At 35.6% G+C, this 26959-nt stretch overlaps 1 protein-coding gene and 1 long non-coding RNA gene across 2 annotated transcripts in view; one reads left to right on the top strand and one right to left on the bottom strand.

Annotated features, from left to right (window-relative positions):
- The window catches only part of Gucy1a2 (guanylate cyclase 1 soluble subunit alpha 2), a 320403-nt gene that overhangs the window by 147847 nt on the left and 145597 nt on the right, over positions 1–26959 (bottom strand). The gene's annotated exons all lie outside the window — the stretch shown is intronic.
- LOC131914682 (uncharacterized) lies at positions 1610–26498 on the top strand. Its single transcript, XR_009380173.1, has 3 exons — positions 1610–1705; positions 4441–4566; positions 26411–26498. It is a non-coding gene; the product is annotated as an uncharacterized LOC131914682 (long non-coding RNA).

Raw genomic sequence — 26959 nt, 5'->3', positions numbered from 1 at the left:
CTATGCCATCATCTTTCATTCACTGTATGGGCTTCTTGGATTATATTCTGTACCCTACCTAGGTTACTCACACTGTCCTCTTTCTAGTGCCTCACAGTCAAACACTCTTATCTCTACTCTCCCATCAGTTGCTTTCACATTTTCTACCTCTCATTGCTTGCCTAACTTCCTTTTTATACTTCAGATCTCAAATGTGTCGTGGAGTCGATTTTTGGCTGTCTGATCTAAATTGTCTGTTTAAATTCCTAAAAAAATTCTATGTACCTTTTCTAAAAACACTCAAACTTGAATGATACCATTAAAGTCTGTCTTTTCAACAAGATTATAAATTCTATGTGGACAAAGATCATATTTTTTGACTCATGTCATTTTTTAATTTTGACACAAGGATACTTCCTAGAAAACAGCAAGTGTTCAATAAATGATGGTAGGTAAATGAATCAATGAATCATTTTCCCCTATTCCTAGTTTATACTTTTGTAATATGTATTTGATGTTATTGATCCCAAGTCTAGGTTCCTGATAATAAAGACATTTTTGCAATCTATTTTCTTTAATAATGCCAATCATAAATTATGTGTTAGGTAGTCATATATTAATAACATTGCCTTGACTAAAACTTTTTACAGAAGCACAAAAATACCTGACACACAGTTTTCTATACCTCACTGCTTCTTAGAAAATTCTTAATACCTAGCACACATCAGTGCCTGCACAGATGTATAAACATACATGTAAAGAAAGTAAGATCATGTCATTATTTCCTACTTTCCTAATTGCTTCTTACATATACACCCAACTTATTACTATCAGATAGTCATTGTTTGCTTAACTATTATTTTCTTTCTGCCTTCTGTGCCCAGTCCTGAACCCCAGGAGGACCAGGATAGACTGTATACCTTGGCTTTCATGTACTATGGCTTCCACTTTGGATTAAATGGTAGTGAGTGACAAGTGACCAAACGAAGAGAGAAAATCTGGTTTATTCTTTCTCCTGGTTTACTTTGTACTGGGATCTGGTTTGGACACTGGCTGTATCTTTCCATCAAAGATCAAAGCATTTATAGTGGGCCCTTCACAATTAACACTGTTAAAAGCATGCATTCCTGCCTTTTGCTTCAGCAGCATTAAAAATGTCCATGGTCCCACTGCTGATAGAGAATTATTCACCATCCCTTGTTAGTTTCTTTAAGCTTGTCCACAATTATATTCTTACCCACTTTGTTTAAAACTATCTTCAGTCATGCCTTTTGAACGTGCCATTAAGTTCTTATGGGGCTTTTGACTAGTACACCAATCAACGTTAAGGTAAAATTATGAAATAGGCATAGTCTGGGCTGGCAATATGATAAAACAATAACGTCCTACATTCTATATCTAAACCTCTAAAAATGACATTCTAGTCACATATTTTTTTGTTCCTGATCACTGATATTTCAATTAAGAGTCAATAGTCTGTCTGTAGGGGACCAGCCCCAACATTTATTTACCCCAGGGTGCTATGGATATCACTCTGTATGCTGTGAATGTGTTGCTCTGATTGGTTAATAAATAAAATGTTGATTGGCCAGTAGCCAGGCAGGAAGTATAGGCAGGACAAGCAGAGAAGAGAATTCTGTGAACAGGAAGGCTGAGTGAGGACGCTGCCAGCCGCCAGGAGAAGCAAGATGTAAAGATACCGGCAAGCCAAGAGCCACGTGGCAAAGTATAAATTTATAGAAATGGGTTAATTTAAGATGTAAGGTATAGCTAGTGAGAAGCCTGGGCCAACAGGCCACACAGTTTGTAATTAATATAAGCCTTTGTGTGTTTACTTGGGTCCAAGCGGCTGCAGGACTGGTGGGTGAGAGAGATTTGTCCTGACCATGAGCCAGGTGGGACACAGGAAAACTTCAGCTACAGCAGGGACTCTTGAGGAATGAGAGATAAGAGACTTAGAAGTAAAGAAGGGAGAGAAACAGATTGAAATACAGGATCGCCTTGGGTGGACCTTGATCCTTATCCACCTTTGCCCAGAGCTTTATTCCAAAGGGCTATTTATAACAATGCCAAGGGGAGGGGCAAAGGACCTCCCCTTTGCTAGTTATAGCCATGTGTAGACCCTTACAAACACCTGGCACTCGGGCCTGTGATCCAATCAGCCTCCTAGGCAGTCCTGCTGGTTACAGTCACCAGTAAACCCAGTGGGCTCCAACATCTATCAAAGGACAAAATTAATACCAATAATCATTATGGGCTAACAAAAATAGTTCAGTAACTAGTTTTCAAATGTAGTTGCATGCGTATGTAGAGCCAGGCTTTATATGAAGTCAATTTCTGGAGGACCTCTTAGAATGCAGGTTTGGATTTAGTCATTCCTGCTGGTGGCTTGAAGGTCTTTAGAAGCCTCTGAGGTGCTGAATCTTCAGCCAAATGAAGCTCCTGTTTTCTAGACCACAATTGGTGTAGCAAGGTCCTCAGGGTCTGATGGTATCTGAGGCAATGCCTCCAAGTCCATTTCAGGAACATAGGGAAGTCAGAGAGGCCAGGCCTCAAGGAATTTGACTTCTATAGCTTTACATACATCTCATTTACATATTATACCTCAAAGTAAGACTCTAGTCAGGTATTAAAAAAAATTATAAACCACTAAAATACTAGTCCAATGCAGATATTGAAGTGAAGTCAGTAGGTAGGATGGCTTAGCAACAGTTTCTAGCAAATTCATAACAGAAACGGAATTAGAATCTTGATCTTCAGATTCTGAGCACATAGTCCAAAGATAGACTGCTTGCTAAGCATATATGACATTATAAACTCCGTATGTAGCACCCCTATCTCCCCAGAACAATTAAATCTAGGTCTCTATAGTTACTTATTCTCGTCCTTGATTTTATTTTTTAATCCTTGTCTTCTCATTTTTACTTCTAGTGTCATTCCAGAGGTATTAGGTATTGTTCACTTTTACATAGACTATTGAACCTTGTTCCTGCAGAATATCTTGAATTTTCTAGTGAAAGACACATGTCATTTAAGCCACTATGTTACTCCCCATGGAAAGGAACATCTCCTTAAAAGGAACTCTTAAGCCATGTTTGCAAACACAGTAAATAACAGCAACATTTTGTCTTTAAATTTGACTAGCATTGCTTTGCCCCTATGTTAGGGAATCCATGGATATAAACATGTTTAGCCTCAGGTGCTAAGGTAGATATCCATTTTAAAGCAGATATGAATATGAAGCCCATACTATGTGGGATGATACTTATACAATTTTTCTAAAATGTAATAAAGGAAGAGCAAACATCTCCACAAGTTTGTTTTCCATCTTTTCAAAGTGTATGTACTTTCAGATTAGGGATATGTACAAGGCCTAGGAGACAGACATTATACCTAACAAATTCAACAGTATGGATGGATTATCAATATTTACTCATGTTCATCTTCAATTTGGTTATTCTCTAAGGATATCAAAGTTGAAATGTTACTGTGATCTGAAGGTCTGAAAAAGCTAATTTTATGCCTTTCACCTGACAGCTCTCTGTGACTCATTGCCTCTAATTACTATTCCTTCAGAATATTTACAACAGGCTTCTTGTGTCTCATAACCAGTGTTTACAGATGTCTGTAGTCAAACACAATGAAAACCTAGATTATATTTTTCTTCTCCTTTCCAATCTCATTGCTATAGCTGACATATTTTGAATAAACTGTTTTTCTTAATATCTTGCCACACATAAGAGGGTATAATTTACTTTACAAATGGATATAATAAGGTTGGAATGAATGGGGCTTATTGTGTTGCAATGATTAGCTGTGGGACACCATAGAAAACAGCATGTTATTCCTACAATCACAGAAATACTTCTGCCTACAATTCTTACAAATTATTCTACTTTACTGCCCCATTCCTCAAGTTAACTTTCAAATCAACAAGTCAAGGGGAAAAAAGAGAGCCCTATACATGAATACAAGTGACCAATCCATGCCATCAGTAGATGTACCCAGCATCCTATTTTCTCCACTGAGAGTTAACCCCCTCAATTTCAGGTCCAATCCCCTTTTAAACTAGAGTTACCTAGTTCTCTCAAAAGTTATTGTCTCTGGCTGTCCAGTAAAGTTACCTAGAAAAGCATTAAAATACCAATACCCAGAGTCCACCTCAAAGCAAGCAAAAAAGAAAGCAGTTATCTTATATTTCACAGATGCAATGCCTTCTTCCTATTTAAAAATAAAACACAAAGATCCCAAGGCAGATTTTTGAAAAGACATTCTTCATTCTCCCTCAAAAGTTAGTTTCCAAATCTTTCAGGTACTGCTCTCTACATTTATACTGCATTTTATATCTTAGGCTAGAGCTCTCTATATTCATATATCATTTTATATCTTAGGATAATGCTTCTTATAGTTATATACCATTTTATATGCACAATTGGATTTTTCTTAACTTTTTATTTTAAGGAATTGAAACACACCCAAGGCTTGTTGGTGCAGAAAGCATGCTGTGCAGATTTTCATCGCTTTTCTGACTGATCCTGTAGGCATTTTCTCCTATATTTGAAGACTTTGAAGAGAAGACTGACATGGGTACATTTTATCTGAGTTCCTATTGCTCAGGAGATAATTGGCTTATGTTTGTTCCTTCTCTTTAAGGTAGACTTCATTATAATTGAGTAGATAGGAAAAAGGAAGGACTGGGGACAATTAGGCAGTTACAGATCCTTCTTAATCTGTTCATAGTGATGTCTAAAATGATTAGGGAATAGAAAGGAAAAGTCATTAATATGTGACTACTAAAAGTAATGATTAAAGAGTCACTAGTGATTCTAAACTCATTCAACAAAATGCATTATATTGTTCAAAGTATTAAACCATAGATAATGTAGTAATAACCAAATGAAGAGCTCAAGGGCTGATACCTTTACCAAGCAATCTAAAACCAATAGTAAAAATGGGAAGCAGAGCATGCTGGGACATCTGTAATCCCAGCTTTAAATGCTGAGGCAGAAAATTCAGAAGTCCAGCCTGACCTGTCTTGGAGTACAAAATAGTAACATGCCTCTTGCTGTTATACAATGGAACTACCACAACCTTAGCATTCAATCCATAAAATTCACTTATTCTAATCATGAAAATGTAGATGACAAATTTGTTAACATTACAAAGAAAGAGACAATTTAGAAGAAAAGATGCTAAAGAAATCTAAAATTAACTGTTTAATACTAAATTGGATTCTAAGAAATATAAGCTATAAATATAATTCTTAAAGATAAACGGATGAATTTTAAGACAAGTTTTTTGAGACAGGGTTTGCTGTATACCTTTGGAGCCTGTCCATTTTGAGACAATCTTATACTTAGGATATATGTTCAGAGTTAGTTATTGAGGCTTAGTAATGTGATTGTTACTATGCAGATAAACCTTGCTCTTAAAAATACAAACTGAAATTTTAGAGCTAAAGGTAGATTTTGATTTCAAATCCTAAAGCTTTAATAATTGCTAAAACTTTAGAAACACATTTTGCTGGTTTCCAAATATTTTATGGTCTTAATATTCACAGTTCAGTAAAAATTATGCCTACCTGTAATTCTGCATAGGGAAGCTGAAGGAGGAATACCCAAGCTTGAGGCCAGTAAAGGGCCAAAGAGCAAGAGACCCTGTCTCAAAAAGTCAAAACAAACCAACTACAAAATGTAGCTTAATATACGAAAGGACTTGATGTGAGGCCATGGGTTTACCCTCCCATATCACAAACTTAAAAAAAAAAGATGGAAATAAATGTGAGATTCTGTGGGCGGTGATGTAGTTCAGTTGATAGAGTACTTGCTTCGCATCACAAAATCTTGGGTTTCATGCCCAGTATCTTATAATTGGGCATAATGTCACAAGACACAGATGAGGGTAGTTAGAAATGTGTTGTACAGGGGATGATCACTGTTGCTTTCTGGCCAGCCAGTCTAATGGGAAGAAAGTGAGCTTCAGTTTAACTGAGAGACAGTGATAGACAAAGACTTCTTGGTCACTAGGAAGTGGCATTATTTGAAAAGTTTAGGAGATGTGGCCTTGCTGGAGGAAATGTATCATTGAAGTGGGCTTTGATTTTTTTCAAAAGGCCAAGGTATCCCAGTGTTTCTCACAGAGTTATTTTATAATATTTCAAAAGAAAAAATGGACTCGGGATACTGAGATGGCTCAGTGGGTAGAGGTGATTGTTGTCAAGCTTGATGACCTGAGTTTGATCCCCGGAACACACATGTGAAAGGGGAAAACCAATTCCCACAATTGGTCCTCTAACCTCAATCATGCCTAGTCTATGCTATGCAGAAGATCATGAACTTAGGGGCATTGCAGGTCTTTGTGCATGCTAGGTAACACTCTATACCCTGAATGACATCCCCGGAGTTTTTTTTTTTAATAATAATAATTTTCAATAATAATACAATTTAATAATAATAATTAATAATAGAAGAAAAATCAACTCACTGAAGAATGAAACAGTGAATATTACAGTTGATTTCAACAGTTGAAAATGAATCACTAAAAATGAGTTCTAGAACATTTTTATTGCACAAAAAAGGAACCTATTATCCATTCCTGGGTAATCTCCTCTACCCTGGGCATCACTGTCACCCCAGCATAGGAAGCCACTGATATGTTTCTTCTTGCCCTAGATTCAGTTTCCTGTAAATGGAATCAAACTCTCATGTTTTCATTTGTGACTTTTATAATTTTAGAATGTACATTTAAGCCTGTGATCCATTTGGGTTTAATTTTTTTTAATGTTATAAGGTAGGCATCCAAATTTATCCTTATGAAGATAATTAGTAGTCCCTCCTTAACAATTTGTTGGAAAAAGACTGTCCTTTCTCTCTGAAATGTAATGACATCTTTCCAAAAATTGAATTAAGTGTAGAACTTATACTGGACTCTGACTTTTATCTTACAGGTTTCTATGCCTATTCTTATGCTAGCACCACAGGCCTTGGTTATTGTGACTTTGCAATAAATTTTATGATCGATAAGTAAAAATTCTTCAAACTTCAATAGTATTTTAGTAATTCCAAATAAATTTTAGAATCAATGTATTACTTTTCTTAAGGAAAATAAAGCTTCAATTTTATAGAAAATACATTGAACCTGTAGCTCATTTATGGTACTTTTGTCATTTAGTCAACATTAAGCCTTAATCAAATATCCTTCCATTACTTAGGATGTTAATTTATTTTAATATTTGTGTATAAGTCTTAGGCTTGTTTGGCTATATTTATTTCAATTATTTATTTTGATGCTATTATAAATATAATTCATGTTTTAATTTTCATTTTGAATTGTTTCTGACACTGTATAGAAATGTAATTTTGACTAGCAAGTGACATTAGATCATCTTGCTTGTCAAATACCATCTGAGACTGCAGATAGTTTTAAATTTCCACTTTGAAGAACTTTTTTGTGTTTCTTACTTGATTGTACAAGCAAGACTCCCTTGGGTAATGGAGAACAAAAGCAAGTGCATATATCCTCATATACCTCTTAAAATTAAGAAATATTTCATGTTTCAAATCAATAACAATGTTGGGTGTGAGTTTTTCCAAGGCACCCTTTAGTAAGTTGAATAAGTCATCTTTCTGTTACTGTTTTAGTGAATGCTTTGTTATGAAACAAATGTTCCATTGTGGAAAGATTTTTTTCCCCTCCATCTGTGGAAAATATTATGGGTTTTGTTCCTTCTTGTATTAACACAGTTCTATACTGGTACTTCAGATGTTAAAAATAGGCATTTCTGGGCAAATTTTATTTGATATATAGTTTTCTAAGTTGCTACATTTAGTTTATAATTTATTCATTTTTGATTATTTGTACATGTGTGAATTTTGTGTGTATATATGGCTTTGTGAGTGTAGGTGCTTGTGAAGGCCAGAAGAGAGAACCAGATCTCCTGGAACTTGAATTACAGGTGATTGTGAATGACTTGACATTGGTGCTGGAAACCAAACTCTGGTCTACTGTAAGGGCAGAATGTACCCTTAACTGCTAAGCTGCCTCTCCAGCACTTTAGCTTAGCTTTTTACTGAGAATTTTCATCTACATCAGTATTCATAAAATAAACAGATTTATAACTTTATTCTCATCTTTTATCTTGGTGTGAGGGGAATTCTGGCTTCTTGGTGCACTTGAGAAGTTTTCACTTCTATTTATTTTGATAGTTTATGATTGCTGATATTAATTCTTTAAATATTTAACTGCCAACAAAGGTTGATTGTTTCCTTGTCTTGCTCTCATTTTATGTAAGAAGCATGATGACAGGAAGAATCACAGTAAAGAGAGATTAATGTTTACTTGATTTTTTTCAACTAAGGAATTATGAGACTTTTGGTGATTTTATTATGAATTTCTATAATTTATAAGTAAAAGTGTCAGTTCTACCTGTTGCAAAAGATTAATTTGGAAAATAGAAATAGTAGATGTAAACTCCTTTAGCCAAAACCTGTCATTCTTCTAGACTCTGTCCATTTATTGTTTAATGACAAATTCTCTCAGTGGAACTCCAAGTTTCTGTTATGTGTCTAAAAAGCAAGTCTAACAAATTAATCCTCCCTTTAAGTACTACAGCACTCAGTGTGCATCAAACTAAAGTGAGTACTTACAGCACTGTATACCCAAGTCCTTCTTCTCCCCATCAGTGCTCTTATAATTACCCACCTACTGGGACAGTTGTCTTTTTGAGAAAATCAAATTGGAAATGCTGTTCATGTAATAGGAGCAGTTTAGATTGGTCCCTGCTGTACTTTCTGCTCTAAGAAGTCAAAGCCAAATATGAAATAACTGGCATGTTTCTCCTAAAATGGACTATTCACTGTTTACAGAATTATCTAAATGAGCAACTGTATCTTTATCTCCACGCTTAAGCCTAGAACCAAACAAAATAACTTGTTAATGTTTGAATCATTGTGGAGGCCCAAATTACTCAGGGTCCAAGAATCTGAGTTTACTTTACCCAGTAGTGCTGCATAAGGGGATGATTTGACCATGGGTGTGTTTACCAGGTGTTTGAAAGGATTTACACTTGGCTGTATCTAGAAAGGGAAGGTCTTTTTCCTCGCCCCTTTAGCATTGTTACAAAAAGCCCTTTTGAAGAGACAGAAGGGACTGTTGGGTTTTGATCCAGGTCCTCTTGAAGATATCCTGTGTTTATGTCTTTCTTCTCTTTGCTATCTTTCTATCTAAATTTTTTTTATTCCTCTCTCCTCCTCATAGGAACCCTGGAAAAGGTGAGAGCTGGCCTCCTACAAATCATAGGACTAACGTTAGTCTTCATCTGAATCAGCTATGTTGCTATAACAAAATACTACAAATTTAAACTACAAAAATTTATGTCTCATACTTCTATAGATTCACAAAAGAAAAACTAGAGTGCAAATAGGGCCCAGTTTTTTTAGGAAATAGTCTTTACAGCCTTTGGGCTATCAGCTTTTTAATTGCATCCTCACAGGACAGCTGGTTCTCTGGTCTTCCCATAGGGAAACATTAATCCCATTTACAAGGAATTCACACCTTATGACCTGCGTTTCATAAAGGCTCTGCTTGCAAACACCATCTCATTAGGAGCAGAGTTTCAACAAATGGACACAAAGATTCAACGATAGAGTCCAGTGGAGTTTTTCTTCTTACATATAAACTACATAAAATGAACCTACACTGGGTCTCATCTACTCTCACAACCCAAACAATATCATCCTTATTCCAACCCTTCCTTGTACACTGCCATATTACTTCGGCCAAGGGATTCATACTTTTTTGAAAATGTATGTTTTAACCAAAGAAACAAGAGAGCCTCTGTACAATTCCAACTAACCTGAGCAGTAGCTGTGCAATGACAGTGCCTCATATATTGCATGTGACCTTTCCTCCCATTTATTATCATGACTGACATCTTCAATTGTTACAAAGAGTAACTGCAGAAAATAAGGTTTATTCCATGAATATTAATGTAATTCTATGGGAGTTGCAGTTACCAATGACTTTTTAGTAATAATTAATATTGATTTCCTTCTATATTCTACCTATATTCTATATTATCTTGAGTGAATGAATGAGTGAATAAATGACTTTATTTGTCAAGAAACAAAAAGTAGACAAAGGTAGTTTTGAATGAGGAGCAATTTATAAAGTTGAAAATATCTGACAGTATACCTCAGTCAAGAAATCAGGGAGCTATAACATTTACACATACTACCTATTTAGTATGTTCTAGGTGCAGTTCCAAATGAATTTTAATCCTCAAGAAAACCCTATGGTATAGATACTACTTTATCTATATTCTATAGATCAGAAAATTGATGCTAAAGCACAAATAACAAAAAATATGAAAAAAAGTTCAACACTCTTATCCATAATGCAAATCAAAACTATACTAGAATTTCATTTTACCTCACTCAAGGAAACAAAAACCAACAAATGCCAATGAGATGGGAGAGAGGTAGGGAATATCACCCATTCACTTTTCATAGAAATTCAAATTAGTTCAGCTACCATTGGCAATGAGAATGGAGGTTCCTCATAAAACTAGAGATAGAACTACATCATGGTCCAAGTATACCACTCCTGAGGATGTCCATATTTAGTCAGTGTTCTGTTGCTGTTAAGACAAAATATGACCACAGCAAATCTCAGGTCAGGCTTCCTTATGTTTTCAAAGGTTTAGTCATTTATTGTCATGATGGGGTGCATGGCAGCATACAGACTGACATAGTGCTGGAGAAGTAGCTGAGAGTTCTACATCTGAAACCACAAGGAGCAGGAAGCAGGAAGCGAGTCACTGTACTTGACTTCGACTTTTGAAACCTCAAACTCCACCCCTATTGATACACTTCCTTAAAAAAGGCCACACCTACTCCAACAAGGCCACACCTCCTAATTGTTCTCAAGTAGTGCCACAATGGATGACTATGAATTCAAATATATGAGTTTTAAATGCGGAGGTGGAGTGGGGAGGAATTTTTATTCAAACAACCACAATACCTAAAACAAGCAAGGCAGCATACTCCACATCCATTGTAGCACCATTCACAATACCAAAGAAATGGAACCAACTTAAATGCTTATCAACAAATGAAGGGATAAGAAAATCTGGCATATATACAAAACGGAGTTTTAATAAATCATAAAGAGGAAAAATTATGTTCTTTTCTGGAGACTAGAAATCATCATTCTAAGTAACATAAGAGCAAATTATATCATATGCATAAAAGAAATATTCAAATTAAACTCATTATTCTGAAAAATGAATATGCACTGTTCTAGTTTACTTTTCTTTCTAATACTATGATAGAACACTGACCAAATACAACTTGGAGGAGTCAAGGGCTTATTTTGATTTAAAATAAAGTAAATAGTCCATCATCACCAAGGTAGGAACCTAGAGGCTGGAGCTGAGGCAGGGACCATGGAGGATGCTGCTTATGGCTTGCTGATCTTTCTAGCTAGCTCAGCTGAGTGTCATATTGACCAGGCCCACATGCCCAGGGATGTCAATGCCCATGGTAGACTGGGCCCTCCTACATAAATTAGAAGTCAAGAAAATGCCCCATAGACATGCACACAGGTCAACTGAATGAAGGCAATTCCTCAGTTGAGGTTTCTTCTTACAAAGTGTGTCAAGAACAATTGAAAAATGTTAAAGAAGGAAAATTTGGTCAAGAGTGCACCATTAGTTGGGTGCTATGAAGTAGTTTCACTTGAGTTCAGAACTAGAGTTCCAGATCTCTGTGACAACTGGACATGAAAGTGCCTAGGACTAAAAAGAGTGTAACTTAGAAAGATAAAGTGAAGAAACCTTCACTGCTCTCAAATATCATTCCAGCTACAGATCTAGCCAAAGGGGAACAAAATTATTACACTGCCAGCCCACATCCCAACTTTTTGTGTCCATGGTTTTAGATGTGTACAGTCCTTGGCAACGATGTTTATATAATAGGTTTTTACAAACTGATCTGGGGGCTCAGGAAGTTATACCACTATATAAGTGAGTAGCTGTCACAGACTATATTCTACTATGCACACTGGCATGTGTATTTGAATGTTTAGAACTGACCTAGCATGCTGGATAGTTTTAGGTCAACTTGACATAAGCTAAAGACATCAAAGAGAAGGGAACCCAATTAAGAAAATACCTCCATAATATTCAGCTGTAGGAAAGCCTATAGATAATTTTCTTAATTGGAAATTAGTGTGGATTGACTAGGCCATTGTGTGTAGTGCCATTCATGGTCCTGGGTTCTATAAGAACGCAGGCTGAGCAAGCCAGAGGGAGCAAGTCAGTAACCAGCACTCCTCCATGGCTTCTACATCAACTCCTGTCTCCAGGTTCCTGCCTCTGTGGTGAAAGTGCAGCCCAGTTGCAGCATTTTAGAGATGTTAGTACCATGAGATGACCACTAAGAACAGCAGCAGCAGTGGAGTGGAGCCAGCTGGAGCCTAGAAGACAAGCTGTGTGTTCTGCAGACGTCAGAGCTAGAGAAATGACCCAAGCCCTTCAGAAGAACTCCTGCTTAAGTTCCTGTCATGATTTCCTGTGATGATGAACCATGATGTGGAAGTGTAAGGAGAATAAATCCTTTCCTTTCCAAGTTGCTTTGATTATGGTGTTTCATTACAGCAATGATAAACATAACTAAGACAAGTTAGTAGCAGGATAGTGGAGAATAGCTATGACACACCTGATGTGTTCTGGGGAGAATTGTAAACAAACATTGGAATCTTAGACTAGAAAAGCCATTGAATGTTGAGATCTCAGTGGAGTAGTCTGTAGGATCTTAGAAGATCAGAATGTTGAGGATAATGCAGACAATGGAGGTATGGCTTGTGAAGCTTCAGAATGAAGTTTAACAACTCTATCAGCACCATTTGTTGTTTGAATTAAGACTGTAGTTCTAGTTAGCTAGGGCTGGAGAATCAGTTATGATGAACAAGATACAAGAAATACTAAATTGAAACCTTTGCTTCACTAGGATACTCAATGCTGGTCAGCTAAAACCAAGAAATTAGTGGTGATTAAGAAAAGGCCGGCATCATTGAGATGAAATCTTCTGGATAGTGTTTTCTGAGAATATGCACACAGAAGCTGTGTTCCAGACATTGCTAAGGTTGTAGCCAAACTTGATGGTGGAAAAGGCATGGTGCTGGTTTTAAAGGTGTGAATAGATCATGCAGAGAGACTAAGGCTTGGCACTATGTGGCAGGGTTGTATTCCCTGGGTAAAGCACAGGAGAGGCTACTGGTGAAAGTGAAGCCCAGTTACAGCAGAAGCCACCAGCATTTTGGAGATGTCAATATCATGGCATGCCCACCAAGAATAGCAACAGCAGTGGAGTGAAGCCAGTTGGAGCCTAGAAGACAAGCCATGTGTTCTTCAAAGGTCGGAGCTGGAGAAATGACCCAAGCCCTTTGGAGGAACCCAAAAGATCATGAGTAGATCCCAGACATTGGATATTACATTATTTACAGTTAGGAGTTTGATTTTTTTTTTAATCTAATTGTGACTGTGTCCCAGCTCTTCCCTCTTGAAGTAAGATATTATTTAACCTACTTTTGATTTTTACAGGCATTCACAGTTGGAATTTTTTATTTTTAAAAAGACTAGATATTTAAAAGACTGAATTTTTAATGTGTTTTAATTTGTAGGCTGTGGGACTTTTAAAATTTTTATGCTTTCAGTGTGATATCCTGAGGACAAATGACAAAGGAAAGGTTGTGGCTTAACAGGGAAATGTATGTGTGTTAAGTTGACAAGGGGTCAATTGTGCTGGATACTTTTTATGTCAACTTGACACGAGCTAATGATATCTGAGAAGAGGAAGCCTCAATTGAGAAAACGCTCCTCAAGATCAGATAGTAGCCAAGTCTGTAGGGAATTTTCTTAATTAGTGACAGATGGGGAAGAGCCCAGCCTATTGTGGGTGGTGCCATCCCACAGCTGGTGATTCTGGATTCTATAAGCAGCATTCCTCCATTGTCTCTGCATCAGTTCCTGCCTCAAGGTTCCTGCTCTGATTGAGTTTCTGTATTGACTTCCTTTGATGATGAACTGTGATGTGGAAGCATAAGCTGAATAAACCCTTTCCTCTCTAAGTTGCTTTGATGTTTCATTACATGGTGTTTCATCACAGCAATAGTACTCATGTTCTGCTTTATGAGAGTGAGTACAATGTGACCAGCCACCCTCCTGCTCCTGTCAACAAGTCCTTCCTTCCATCATGGACTGTATCCCTCTGGACATGTAAGCCATAAAAATCTTCTGGTTAAGTTGCTTTAATCAAGGTAGAAACTAAGGCAGACCTGATTTAGGAATAATCCATTTGGTTCAGTAACCCTACATTAGAACATATGAGAGCATAAGTAGAATATAACATCTACAAACTGTAATTTAAAATTAATTCTGCACTTCTTTTATAGTAGAATCTTAGAAACTGTGACATGGCTTGTTATGAAAATATTGCTGATATTACATAAAATTAATAAAGCCAGACTAAAATGAAAGATAAGTATGCAGTAATTATAAATACTCCTATATCTAAAATAACTAGACACTATGTATGAGTTATGGTTGTTCTGAACCGACAACTTTAAATTTTAAATACATTTTTTATTAAAGCATAAATTTTTCATGAAAATTTAAGCTTCCTTACAGAAATATTATATAACAAATAAAGGAGAGTAGATACTCCCTCATACTTAAATGAGCTATCCACCTTTGTTCTGATTATCATGTTGAGAATATCCTTTTCCTTCTAAGAAACAAAGGAAAACAAAGGACAGAGCACCAGTCAAATTTAAAATGAATTTGGTTACTTATTAGTTCCCTAAAAGTTTACTAAGTATTTATTATACAACCTACCATAACCATAAAAGTCAACTCTTCAAACTATCTCTTGTCTTCAAGAACATGTATCTTAAAGTTTAAATAAGATTTTATAGAAATTAATGATGAGAATAATAACACTAACTAACCTGACACTAATGGGAAGAGTTCCATCTTATTTAACACAATTAAATAAAAGAATGGGAGTAAATTCCTTTAACTTTTTTCAGATAGCTTTTAAGTAGTATCTATTACTATTCAGCATATATAATCTATTTTTATTTAACATGTGTGACTATTTTGCCTGAAAGTAGATCTATACCATATGTTTGCCTTTGGAAGCCAGAAGGGGTCTTTGAATGCCCTGGAACTGGTGTTAAAATCATAAGCTGCCATGTGGGTTGCGGTGGTGTATTGTGTATCCCAATATATGATGTACTCTAATAAACTTATCTGGGGATCAGATTGCTCTGACTGGTCAATAAATAAAACACTGAATGGCCAATGGCTAGGCAGGAAGTATAGGCGGGACTAACAGAGAGGAGAATTGAGAGAAGAGGAAGGCGGAGGGAGACACTGCCAGCCGCAGCCATGACAGATGCAGCATGTGAAGATGCCGGTAAGCCACGACCCACATGGCAAGGTATAGATTTATAGAAATGGATTAATTTAAGATATAAGAACAGTTAGCAAGAAGCCTGGCACTGCCATACAGTTTGTAAGCAATATAAGTCTCCTTGTTTACTTGGTTGGGTCTGAGCAGCTGTGGGACTGGTGGGTGACAGAGATTTGTCCTGACTGTGGGCCAGGCAGGAAAACTCTAGCTACACCCTAATAAACTTATCTGGGGATCAGAGGACAGAGCCAGCCACTAGATTAGACATAGAGGCCAGACAGCGGTGGCACACACCCTCAATCCTATCACTTGGGAGGCAGAGATCTGTGTGGATCTCTGTGAGTTCAAGGCCACACTGGGAACAGAGTCAGGCAGTGGCAACACTTGCCTTTAATCCCAGCACTTGAGATCTCATGCCTTTGCTTGGAAAGCACACATGACTTTAATCCCAGGAAGTGACATGGCTGGGTGGAGAACAGTAGGTATATAAGGCCTGAGGAGACAGGAACTAAGCAGCAGCTCAACTGAGATCCATTCGGGTGAGAACTCAGAAGCTTTCAGTCTGAGAAACAAGATCAGCTGAGGAGTTTGCGAGGTGAGATTGGCTATGGTTTGTTTTGTTTCTCTGATATTTCAGCTTTCACCCCAATATCTGGCTCCAAGTTTTTTTTTTTTTTTTTAAGATTCATGTTACAGTGGGTACTGGGAACAGAACCTAAGTCCTCTACACAAAGTGCAAGTGCTCTTAACTGCTGAGTCAAATAACCTGCACAAATGTAATTTTTATCAATCACTTACAACTTTAAATACTTAGTTATATTTCAATTTTATGTTTTTTCTTTGATTTTTGAGAACAAGTTTTTCTACATAGTCCAGATTAGCCTACAATTCACAATCCCCCAAGCTAACTTCTAACTCCCAATCGCTTTCCTCAGCCTCTGGGTGGCAACACCAACGCTATTTTAAAAGGCCATTGTATCTATACACTACCCTATTATTTCACATGATAAGTATCCTCATAATACATAATTCTTTAAAATTCAAAGAAATATTGTGAATATTTTTTCACAATACTGATTTTTTTCAGTAATGCTTTCAGTCATAAACAAAAAGAAATAATATGAATGAAGTGTCTAGTGTTTGCTCAGCACTTTACATATTAAACCTATGATAAAATATATATTTAAATCTCTATGTCATCTGTCTTACATTTGTCTTACATCTCCATTGACATCCATCTTTCCACTGTCATCTGTTATCAGAAACTCTCCTTACCTATAGTACTTTTTAAAAAGCATGCTTTGTATAAAATCCCTTGTATCTTGGAAAACTACTTAATTAAGCTATTCTGAAGAAAGAGACTGAGAATTCAATGGACTCTGTAAGAATGCCTGAGTGTCTTTGGTTTTGTAGTTTGTATTTTCATGTCTGAGATCATTTGCCCTTTCCATATACAATTAGCTGAGTTCATGAAACTTATCAGGTTCATGTATAATAATCAGCTCCATTAAAGAGGTACTAAAGTCTATTCTTCCACTTAATGTTACTGTGGTTGAATGGATATTCAAAATTTAAGTTGCTGCCCACATTTTAAGGCTGTCTTCCTTAGTTTCATTTCTGTTACCCTGATAGATACCCTGACAAAAAGCAACTTGGGAGAGAAAGGGTTTACTTGCCTTGTAATAAATTTCATGTCACAGTCCATTATTTCAGAGAAGTCAAGGAGCTAAGACACCTCAAAACCACAAAGAGTCTAGATCAAAGAGAGACTTGCCCTTTTCTGCTTGTTTGCTCACTTGTTAGCCAGCTAGATTTCTCTAATTTTACATAATCTAGGACTACCCCCACCCCCAGGGAATGTTTCTTTCCACAATAGTCTGGGGCTTTCTGTATCAATGAACACTCAAAACATTCCCCCAGAGATATGTCCAAAAGCCTTCATGCCTTAATGGGTGTGAGTTCTTTCTGCTCTTTTAGCAGACCAGAGTTCTGTTTCCAGCACCCATGTTGGGAGGCTCACTGTGACCTTATTTATAACTCCAGCTACAGAGGATCTGACTCCCTCTTCTGTCCCTTGAGAGGAGCCACATAAATGTAACATACAAACACACATATGCATAAATAAAATAAAAGGCAATCTTCCAAACAGACTCTCTTTCCAGGCAATTCTTTTTTGTATTAATAGTTAAAACTAACCATACACATTTCATATGTATCTTAGAGTACTAGGCCAGAGAGATGGGTTAACAGGTTAAGACACTGGCATCAAACCTGATAACCTGAGTTTGATCTCCCAGACTCTCTTGGAGGAAGGAGAGAAATAATTACTGCAAGTTAGCCTCTGACCTCCCCATGTGCCCAATGCCATGTGTACACACACACACACACACACACACACACACACACACACACACACACAAACTTGGTAAGTGTAACAATAAGAATGTTGCACTTTTATTTCAGCCTGATTCCAGCTAAAATGACTCATCACAGATCAGAAAAGGAAAGCTCCAGTCTTCTTATATTAAGAAGAAAATTTTATAGGAAGAAATTTCTTTGTTAACATATACAGAAAAGAAGCAGCTCCCCTTGCTTTTCCTCTTGAAAGGACTCCAAGTTCCTGCCCATAGCTATTAAAAGAAAAGTAGATTTATTCAGAATTCTGAAAAACCTAGTATTCCTGGTTGCGTTTTATCTATCTATCTATCTATCTATCTATCTATCTATCTATCTATCTATCTACCTATTATCTATCTATCATCTATCTAGGGACCGGGTCTCAAATATCCCAGACTGGCCTCAAACTCACTATACAACTGATGATGACCTTAAACATCTGTTCCTCCTGCAGGGCTTCTGCATGCTAGGCAAGTACTCTAGCACCTGAGCTGTATATCTCCAGCTCCACACCACCACCATACACATCTCTAGCTGTGAGTTATAAAGTTTCCCTAAGACTGACAACTTTTAACATTTTAAAGTGGAAAGCCACAACTTTAGAAATATCCTCGAAGCTGCCTTGAGATTTAACTGCAGAAGTAAAAGTGCTACTGTCAGACTGCTGTTCTGGTTCTTATGTATGTGGTATTTAAAGTTTGATATGTTATTTCAGATAACTGGTTATTAATTATATTGTAAAATATCAAAAAATGACATAAACCCCTTCAAAGAGAAAAAAATACAATAATTATATTTTATATTTTTTTCTTAAACAATAACCTGTTAAAAACAAATGTTCAAAATCAACTATGGGAAAATTACCCATTTTATAAAAGAAAAACATGTATTTTTTTGTTCTATGTCAATACCTATTTTATTACCTTAACAACGTTTATCATTATCTCAAATTCGCTTTTATTCTACTTATTTGCATAAAAATAATTTGCATATAATAAAAATCACCATTTTACACAAAGCATTTATTTTTATGAAATTATATGTGGGAAAAGAATTTTTTTTTAAAGGAAAATTGCAAACAGCAAATGTTTGGTATTTTGTATGCTTTTGTTCCCCAATCCTGAGGTGGGAGAATATCTATTTGTAGACAGTGCACTGAAATCATAAAATGATGTAGCTGATCCCATCCTTCTTCCTAAAGGAGGGAAAGCTATACTGCAACGGCTTACAATAGTTTACTGATAAGCCTGCATATTCTATGAAATCAAGATGTTGCATCATTGTCCCTACCCACCTCATCCAAGTTTGAAATGTTGCCTTTTCCAGAAAAGTCTTGCTGACAGTGAAAAGATTCTGGGTTTTGAGGCCAGAGAATAATTGTATTATTCTTTTGGCTTTCCACCTTATTTTTTTTTGAATAGTCTCTCACTGGTCTGGATCTCATACATTGTCTAGGCTGGCTAGCCAGTGAGACAGTGTGTCAGTTTCATTTATTTTCTGAACTTGCATAGCTTCTTAGCATTTCTTGAAAAATGGAAATAATATTATCACTTCCATTTAATTGTTGGGAAAACAAAATGAGATAAAGAAAATAAAGATACTATATCAGCTTCTACTACAAGCAATGAAATTACATGATAGCTGATGTTATTATTACTATCAGTATTATTATCACAAAGCCATCTTTATTAGCCCAGCCAGAATTACCCAGATCTTCTTCAGAGAGTCATTATATTTCATTTTATTTATTTATTTATTTATTTATTTATTTATTTATTTATTTATTTATTTTTAATTTATGGTATTTTTAAAGAAAAGAGGAGACTGAAGCCCTGTCTCCTTTGAATTCATTTTTAAACTCTTGGTGATTGTCACTCACAGGATTTTTATGTTATTTAGTAGAATGTAAATCATTTGAGGAAATAACTAGTCATATTTACCCTGACTTCCTCTATGGTATCTATCATACCTTAAACACATGATGCCTGCTCATGCGTGCTAAGGCTTTCAGGGCTAATTTATACTTTCTTTGTCATAAATGCATCCTTAGAAAGCAGTACATGTGGACCTGAAACCTATAGCTCTAGCTTGGTTTCTTCACATTAAAATGTTACATGGTATTATCTCCAATCTAACTTCAAATTGTGGCTGACAAGATGGCTTTGTGGGTCAAGTGCTTGTTGTACAAGCATGAGGACCTGAGTTCAGATCCTCATCACAAAGGTAAAAAGTCTGGCCCAGTGATTTACTACTATAACCCCAGTGCTAGTGAGTAGAGAGAGGATCCGAGGGTCGCATTGGCTAGCCAGCCTAGCCAATGTATGAGATCCAGACCAGTGAGAGACTGTTCAAAAAATAAGGTGGGAAGCCAACAGGGAAAACAGCTGCATTAATTTCTGGCCTATGCACACTCTCACACCAAATGAACCCTCAAAAGGGGAAGACAAAGAAAAGAAGAGAAGGAAGGGAAAGAGAGAGGTACTTCTATCTGACTTCTAAATGACAGTGAAGCATAGTAGTCATTTAGAGACTTCAACATAGGCTTTGGGGATGTGCAAGTTGAACTGTTAGTGTTCAACTATAGATAGATCTTGGTGACTTGAATAGAATTTGAAGAAAGAATGAGCCATTAAGATACCAATCCTCAGCGCCATCCTCTAAGTTAGCCTGTATTGTGTTATCACATCTGAATCCTGCTGTAGCCTCTAGGTATCACATTATTCCCCCCCCCTTTTTTTTGCTAAGCTTGAGCATGTGCTCAGTCTATAATCTTTGTAATTCTGAAGGTGAAGAGAAAATTGGCTTATTAAAATGCACACTATCAGCAGTTGTATATTTCAGTGTTTTAGAAATGTTATCTGTTGTTTCTTGTAATAATATAGGAGAGTCTTTTCTGCAGGAAAGATAACAAGAATCTTACAATAATAACCGCTAGTAGTCAATTATATTGCTAGGAGCTGATAGTAGCAAAGTCTCTTTCAATATATAAAATCTATTTGAAAAGGCAGCATAGATTGTATCTGCCCATGAAATTTTCACCAGCCTTAAATAGGGCCTTCTCTGAAGTTTAACCTCCATTCACCTTAACACCTGATATTTTCTCACTGATTAACTAAAATGAATTAAAAAAAATACATTACTGGCCTCACTTTCCTTTAAGAAGCTAAAATAACTGGTTATTCTCATAGTGGGGAAATTATCCAACATTCAGTAGAATTAATGTTCTACAATAATGGGTGATCTATTCATAAAACATCATCCAAATGAAATCATGAAAATCATGTGATCAGCAGAGAGATAAAAGAAACATAAACGTATTTATTAGCCTATTGTTATAATCTCAGAGAGATTTTCTGATAGTATGAAGAAACCATTGGGTCAAGGAAATACTTACATATCAAACTCAAATTTAAACTATAAATGGTCTGGAATAACAAACAGAGCACATACTGAGTAAAAACCTTTTTAGGTAAAATTAATTTAAAGGTCATTTTAATTTTTCAGTGTACACAAAATCGCTGAAAAGTATAAAGTTATTAATTTTTAGTATTTCAGCATTCAAAACCCAAAATAACAAGTCAACTTCTTCTAAGAAGAAAAACGGTGAGACGAAATAAACCAGTTTCAATACCATGTCACAACATGAGTGAGAACAGAATTCAAAATACTTTTGGGAGCAAACCTTAAGTTTAATAGCATATTTAGAACAAACTCAAAACTTCAAAAAAAAATTACTATGCCAAATGAATTTTTCTTGTTGCCTACTACAAAGCTGATTTTATATCAAACACGAAAATACCAATGTTCTGGCTTAACTATCATGTCTGTGTTCCAGCTTTCCTGGTTTGGGGATATTTAACATACATAGAGGATAAGAGGCATCTATTAACTGTGCTCAGTGCTGATACATATAGGCTATTCACAAATTAATCTTCATAGACAATAACACAAGTTCCAATTTTTTGTATTATTTCTTTTCCCTAACTTTCACTTCTCTACTCACCCAGAAAGTAAATATTTACACCCTCCTCTATTTCAGTTACAGACAAAGTAAAGTATGTTTAAAAACTTCCTGAGAGTTCTATCCCTTTGGTAGCTACAAGTGTGGTTTATTATCTTATAATACATACGTATACATATTAAAATACTTTATAGAACCCATGTAGCAAAGCATAACCTGAAGCTTATTTTCTACAAAGTCTTATTTGAAAAAGACAAGATTCAGTAGCAACAAGTAACAGCCAATGGAATGATAATACAGTTAAGGAAAAGTTTACCTCATATACTTAAACCAAGAAATAATTAAATTTTTATCACAAATGGTCCATAAGTATTGTTATTGAGAGTAAATAGGGAACCCTTAAGAATAAAGTTGTGGTGAAAGTTAAATAAAATTACTATAAACAGAGCTTCAAATTCTTTAGAAATATAGCAATATTGAAAAGTGGCTCTTAAAGAACTTTCCAGTTCCTGTAAATGTTTAGTATGGACACATAACTATATCTGTCTGAGAACTACTAAACTCTATTCAGATCAAAGGGGCTAAAGTTAAAATTCTAAGTTCAACATGTGCAGCATTGTCTCACCTCCATTCTCTGTTACTCCTGGCTGACATGACAGCAACTCATCACATGCTACTATCTAGCCCTTAAAATTGAGTTTGCATGAGTGAATAAATGGGTTACCAATGTATTTAATTTCAATTAATTTAAACATAAATATGCCTCTTGTGACTGGAACTAAGAAGCTGTCATGCAATGTATTATGCATCACTTCACCTTCCACAAATACAAATCAAACTCTGCCTTGGAATGAATCATTTATTGCCATAAAAATGTTTAAAAGCCAACCAAGCCTCGTGGCACAGGCCTGCAATCCCAGATGAAGCAGGAATAAAACACATTCAAAGGCCTTCCTGCATTACAGAGAAAGTTTAGGAACAGCATGGAACATTTATCAAGACCTTGACTCAAAATTTAAAACAAGTAAAACTGAAAGAGGAGCAGGGGACCTAGCTCAGTGACAAAGCTCTCACCAAATCTTCCAGAGAATTCATTTTTATCTTGATACAGAAGGTCCTATATTCAACATGGTACCAAGGCTTTAACTCAAGGAAGAAGTTGATGAATTGTGGCATTCCTAATCCACTCCTAGATACTCTGACCTATAACAGTGCTTCTATATCTATGGTATAACGAATAGATAAATAATGTTAAAAAATAAAAGGTTGGGGAAATAGTCCAGTCAGTAAAGTGCATGATACACTTTGGAGCCACAGCATGAAATTAAGGCTACACAGTGTGCAGCTGAAATCCCAGCACCAGGGAAATTGAAAAGGAACATCCGTGGAGCCCAAAGACCAGTTAGTCTTGAAAATTTGTGAACTCCAGCTTCAATGAGAGACTGTGTATCAAGAAATGATGTAGACATCAACAGATGAAGATACATGATGTTGACCTCCTGAACTCTAGACACATAAGCATACATTGCATCTACACCTGCACACGCACACACAGAACACACATAAAGAAAAAAGATTAAAAAAATGTTCTCTTTTACTGCTATTTTACTACATATTTGCTATTCACATGGAAAAATCTTCAAATTAGAACACAGAACACTGACCTCTTAGTAGCCCAGTAAAGCTGAGTCACTCTCTGGCTTTAACAAACTGGGTTAAGTTCACAAAATTTTCAGCATAATTTTAACTTTTCATGGTCATAAAATAAACACAAGAATAAAAATGTTTGGTTGTAACTATATATTAGCACACAATTCTTAAAGTGCATCTTTTTAGAGTTGTTCAGAGAAAAAAAGGTACCAAAGTGAATTATCTGTAAATATCTTTATGTGCAATACAGCTAATAAGACTATAAACTATTAGACTATGTTTGAGAACATTAATTGTGAAAACAATTAGTTTCGTTTAATTTTTAATCTTTTCTAAACCAATCTGTTAAGTAGTCAGACTGTGCATCTAATGTATACTTTTTATTTCTTCATGTCTGTTTACAAATGTTTGGTACCAAAGATGGGTCTTTTGTCATAGATGTTCATAATATTTCATTAAGTAGCTAACAGCTTTTAATAGGTTGGAAAATTTTTCAAAGAGAAATTACATATTCCCATTGAAAGGTTCAAAATACTATGCTCTTTTAATTAATTTAATTGAACATGGCTAAGCGACATTACCCAAATGAAACAAGGATCTAATTTAAAATATTCTACATATTATGGAACAGTATGTGCAGTTTAGTTGGAAACACTTTCAAGTAGCTGAATGTTATAAAGTTGAGTTTAGTTTGTTTTTTTGTAGGATATATTGCTACTTAATTTATAAATGCATTTTCTTGTTCAATTGTACATGAATTGTGTACACACAAATTTCAAATTTTATGTTAAGTTACAGTTGATCAATATTAATAGAAATAATTTGTTGATAAAAATTGCTTTTCTTTAAGAGTATTTTTTCTATTCTTGGGTAATGATTGCTGTGTAAATTATTTGAAGTGGTTGAGAGACATTTTCGTGGCTACCTGTATGACGTTAAGGAAGAAACTCAAGATTTTGGCCGAAGTTTCCCAGCTTCATTTCTTCCCTGCCTGTAACTTCTTCTTGTTACTTTCAATATGTCCACTTTCCTAGAAAATGCCGTCTTCCCTCACATCTACATGATATATAATACTCTTTCTGTTTTGTTTTATTTTTAATTAATTGATAAGTTTCTCTTGAAATGGAACAGTGGCCAACTGCCACATTTTATATTATACTAGAATTAAATTCACTGACATTGTAAGTTTCTCTTGCTTCCCCTAGTACTAAGTGTACACACATTTTTTAAGCTTCTCACTCTACACTGAATTGATGTGTTGATTGGCCTGACAACCTTATTTATACAACTCATCTCCAAGACACACATTTTTCTGCCCTCAGCAGCAGAAGCTAAGATGAAGGCAGGGAGCAGATTCTCCATTGGAGACTTTTGGAAGATCGCCACCCTGAAAGAGCTTAGATTTTTTTTTTTAATTATAGCCTACAGAACTATAAGACATTTTCAAAGCTTTTTGTTAGTTTCTAACTGCCCAGTCTATAAATGGTGAACATTCAAAGTGTTCACAATTCACTCTCTCTCCATTTTGAAATTAGATAAATATGTCTTTCTCAATTCTTATGGTGATATGTTAGCTTTCCATTTTTCATGAAATATTATTGAAAATGAATTAGTAGTCATTTATCAAGAGGTTTCAGTACTTCAAAATGTATTTCATCTGGTTTAATGTAAATTTTAAATATTCAAGTATTTGATCACCCCACAATTCACACATTTAAAGATGTTTATTTATTGCAAAATATGTACTTTAGAGTAAGCTGGACATTAGAAAATTTTAACTACATAGAAATTATTTGCAAAAATAAAAATAAAAACAAGGATTTAGTAATAGAAAAAAATCAAATGAAGGTAGGCATTAAGGTGCACACCTGTAATCTCAGCCCTTGTGAAGCTCAACCAAGAGAGTCATAAGTTAGTAGTAGGCCTGGTCTGTGTAGGAAGATTTTGTCACAAAACAACACAGTAAAAAATAAAATAAAAGGGGCCGGGCGGTGGTGGCGCACGCCTTTAATCCCAGCACTCGGGAGACAGAGCCAGGCGGATCTCTGTGAGTTCGAGGCCAGCCTGGGCTAACAAGTGAGTTCCAGGAAAGGCGCAAAGCTACACAGAGAAACCCTGTCTCGAAAAACCAAAAATAAATAAATAAATAAATAAATAAATAAATAAATAAATAAATAAATAAAAGAAAAGAAAAAAAGAAAAAGCAAATGAAGATGTCAATATTTTTATTGAAAAAACTATGCTTAACAAAACTGAATTTAACTAAACTGACTAAAAATAAATATAAAATTATTCTCACTGGTTCAAATTACTGAAGGAAAAGAAGAAACTGAACTAAACTTAAAAATCTCTTTGCAAATATTTGTATACATGTATGAGACAACAACAAAGAATAAGAGCCCATGAATTTGAGAATGAACTGGGGTAAGGCACAGTAGGAATTGGAGGAAGGAGTAGAGGAAAGGAATTATGTAAGTACAAGTATTCATATCTGAAATTGCAAAAAAATATTAACTGTAAAATTATTCCTAAGCAGACTGAATAAGACCATGAACAATGCCTGTGATTTACCAAATCACAAGGCCAGATATCCTGGAATACTCAGTGGGAAAACAGTAAAAACCATGTCTCAAACATGGCAGAAAGAAAGCACTGACACCCAACTTTGTCTTCTGGCTCCCATGTACACATAACTCTTTTTTCACATATGTAAACACACACACACACACACACACACACACACACACACACGCACACAGACACTTACAAATTACAATGATAGTAATATTACTTACCTGGGAAAGACTATTTCTCCCACGATCAGCATTCACTAGTTGCCTCTAGTTCTTTGTAGTTCTCAACCTTAAGGATGAATCTTTTCCCTTACATGTCAGCATTTCTACTCTTTTCCTTGTTCATGTTTATCTGTCACATTGGTCACATTTTACAGGTGTAACTTCTGACATTCTGAGACACAATCTCAGAGCAAACTCCCTGACCCTTTGGTTGTTACATTCTTTCCAGCACTCCTGAGCCTTCAACAGGTATGTCAATTCCTTTAACATACAGCATCTTTTTAAGACTAAAGTTCACTATGAATCCGTAGGAGAATGGAATATACACACATTCTAAAAATTTGTTTTGCCAAAACTTCTATTTTCATAGGTATTTTGTTTTCACTTTCATTTATTTTCTTTGTATATACATGTGAACAATTCTGGAATGTTAATTTGTAAAATAGTGATGGAATGGTAAGGGAAGAGTTGGGGAGCTCTTTGGTTTAATTTTAGAGTTAGCTAGTCCTTTAAGATTCCATATGACTGAAACTTCTGCGGACTATAATATTAATCCATTTATAATTGAAGAGAACAAATTAGTTTATCTCTGAGGCTCCTTCCAGTTCCAACATTCGCTGATTCTATTTTCCTTAAATTAACCTAATAGTCCAGCAGTTGGGATTATGTTGAGATATAAACAAACAATGCTTTTATTTCTAATT

The sequence above is a fragment of the Peromyscus eremicus genome, chromosome 7 (assembly GCF_949786415.1).
Source record: "Peromyscus eremicus chromosome 7, PerEre_H2_v1, whole genome shotgun sequence".
NCBI classification, from domain to species: Eukaryota; Metazoa; Chordata; class Mammalia; order Rodentia; family Cricetidae; genus Peromyscus; species Peromyscus eremicus.
The sequence above is the reverse complement of the archived record's forward strand: the minus strand, read 5'-3'. Positions and strand labels throughout refer to the sequence as shown.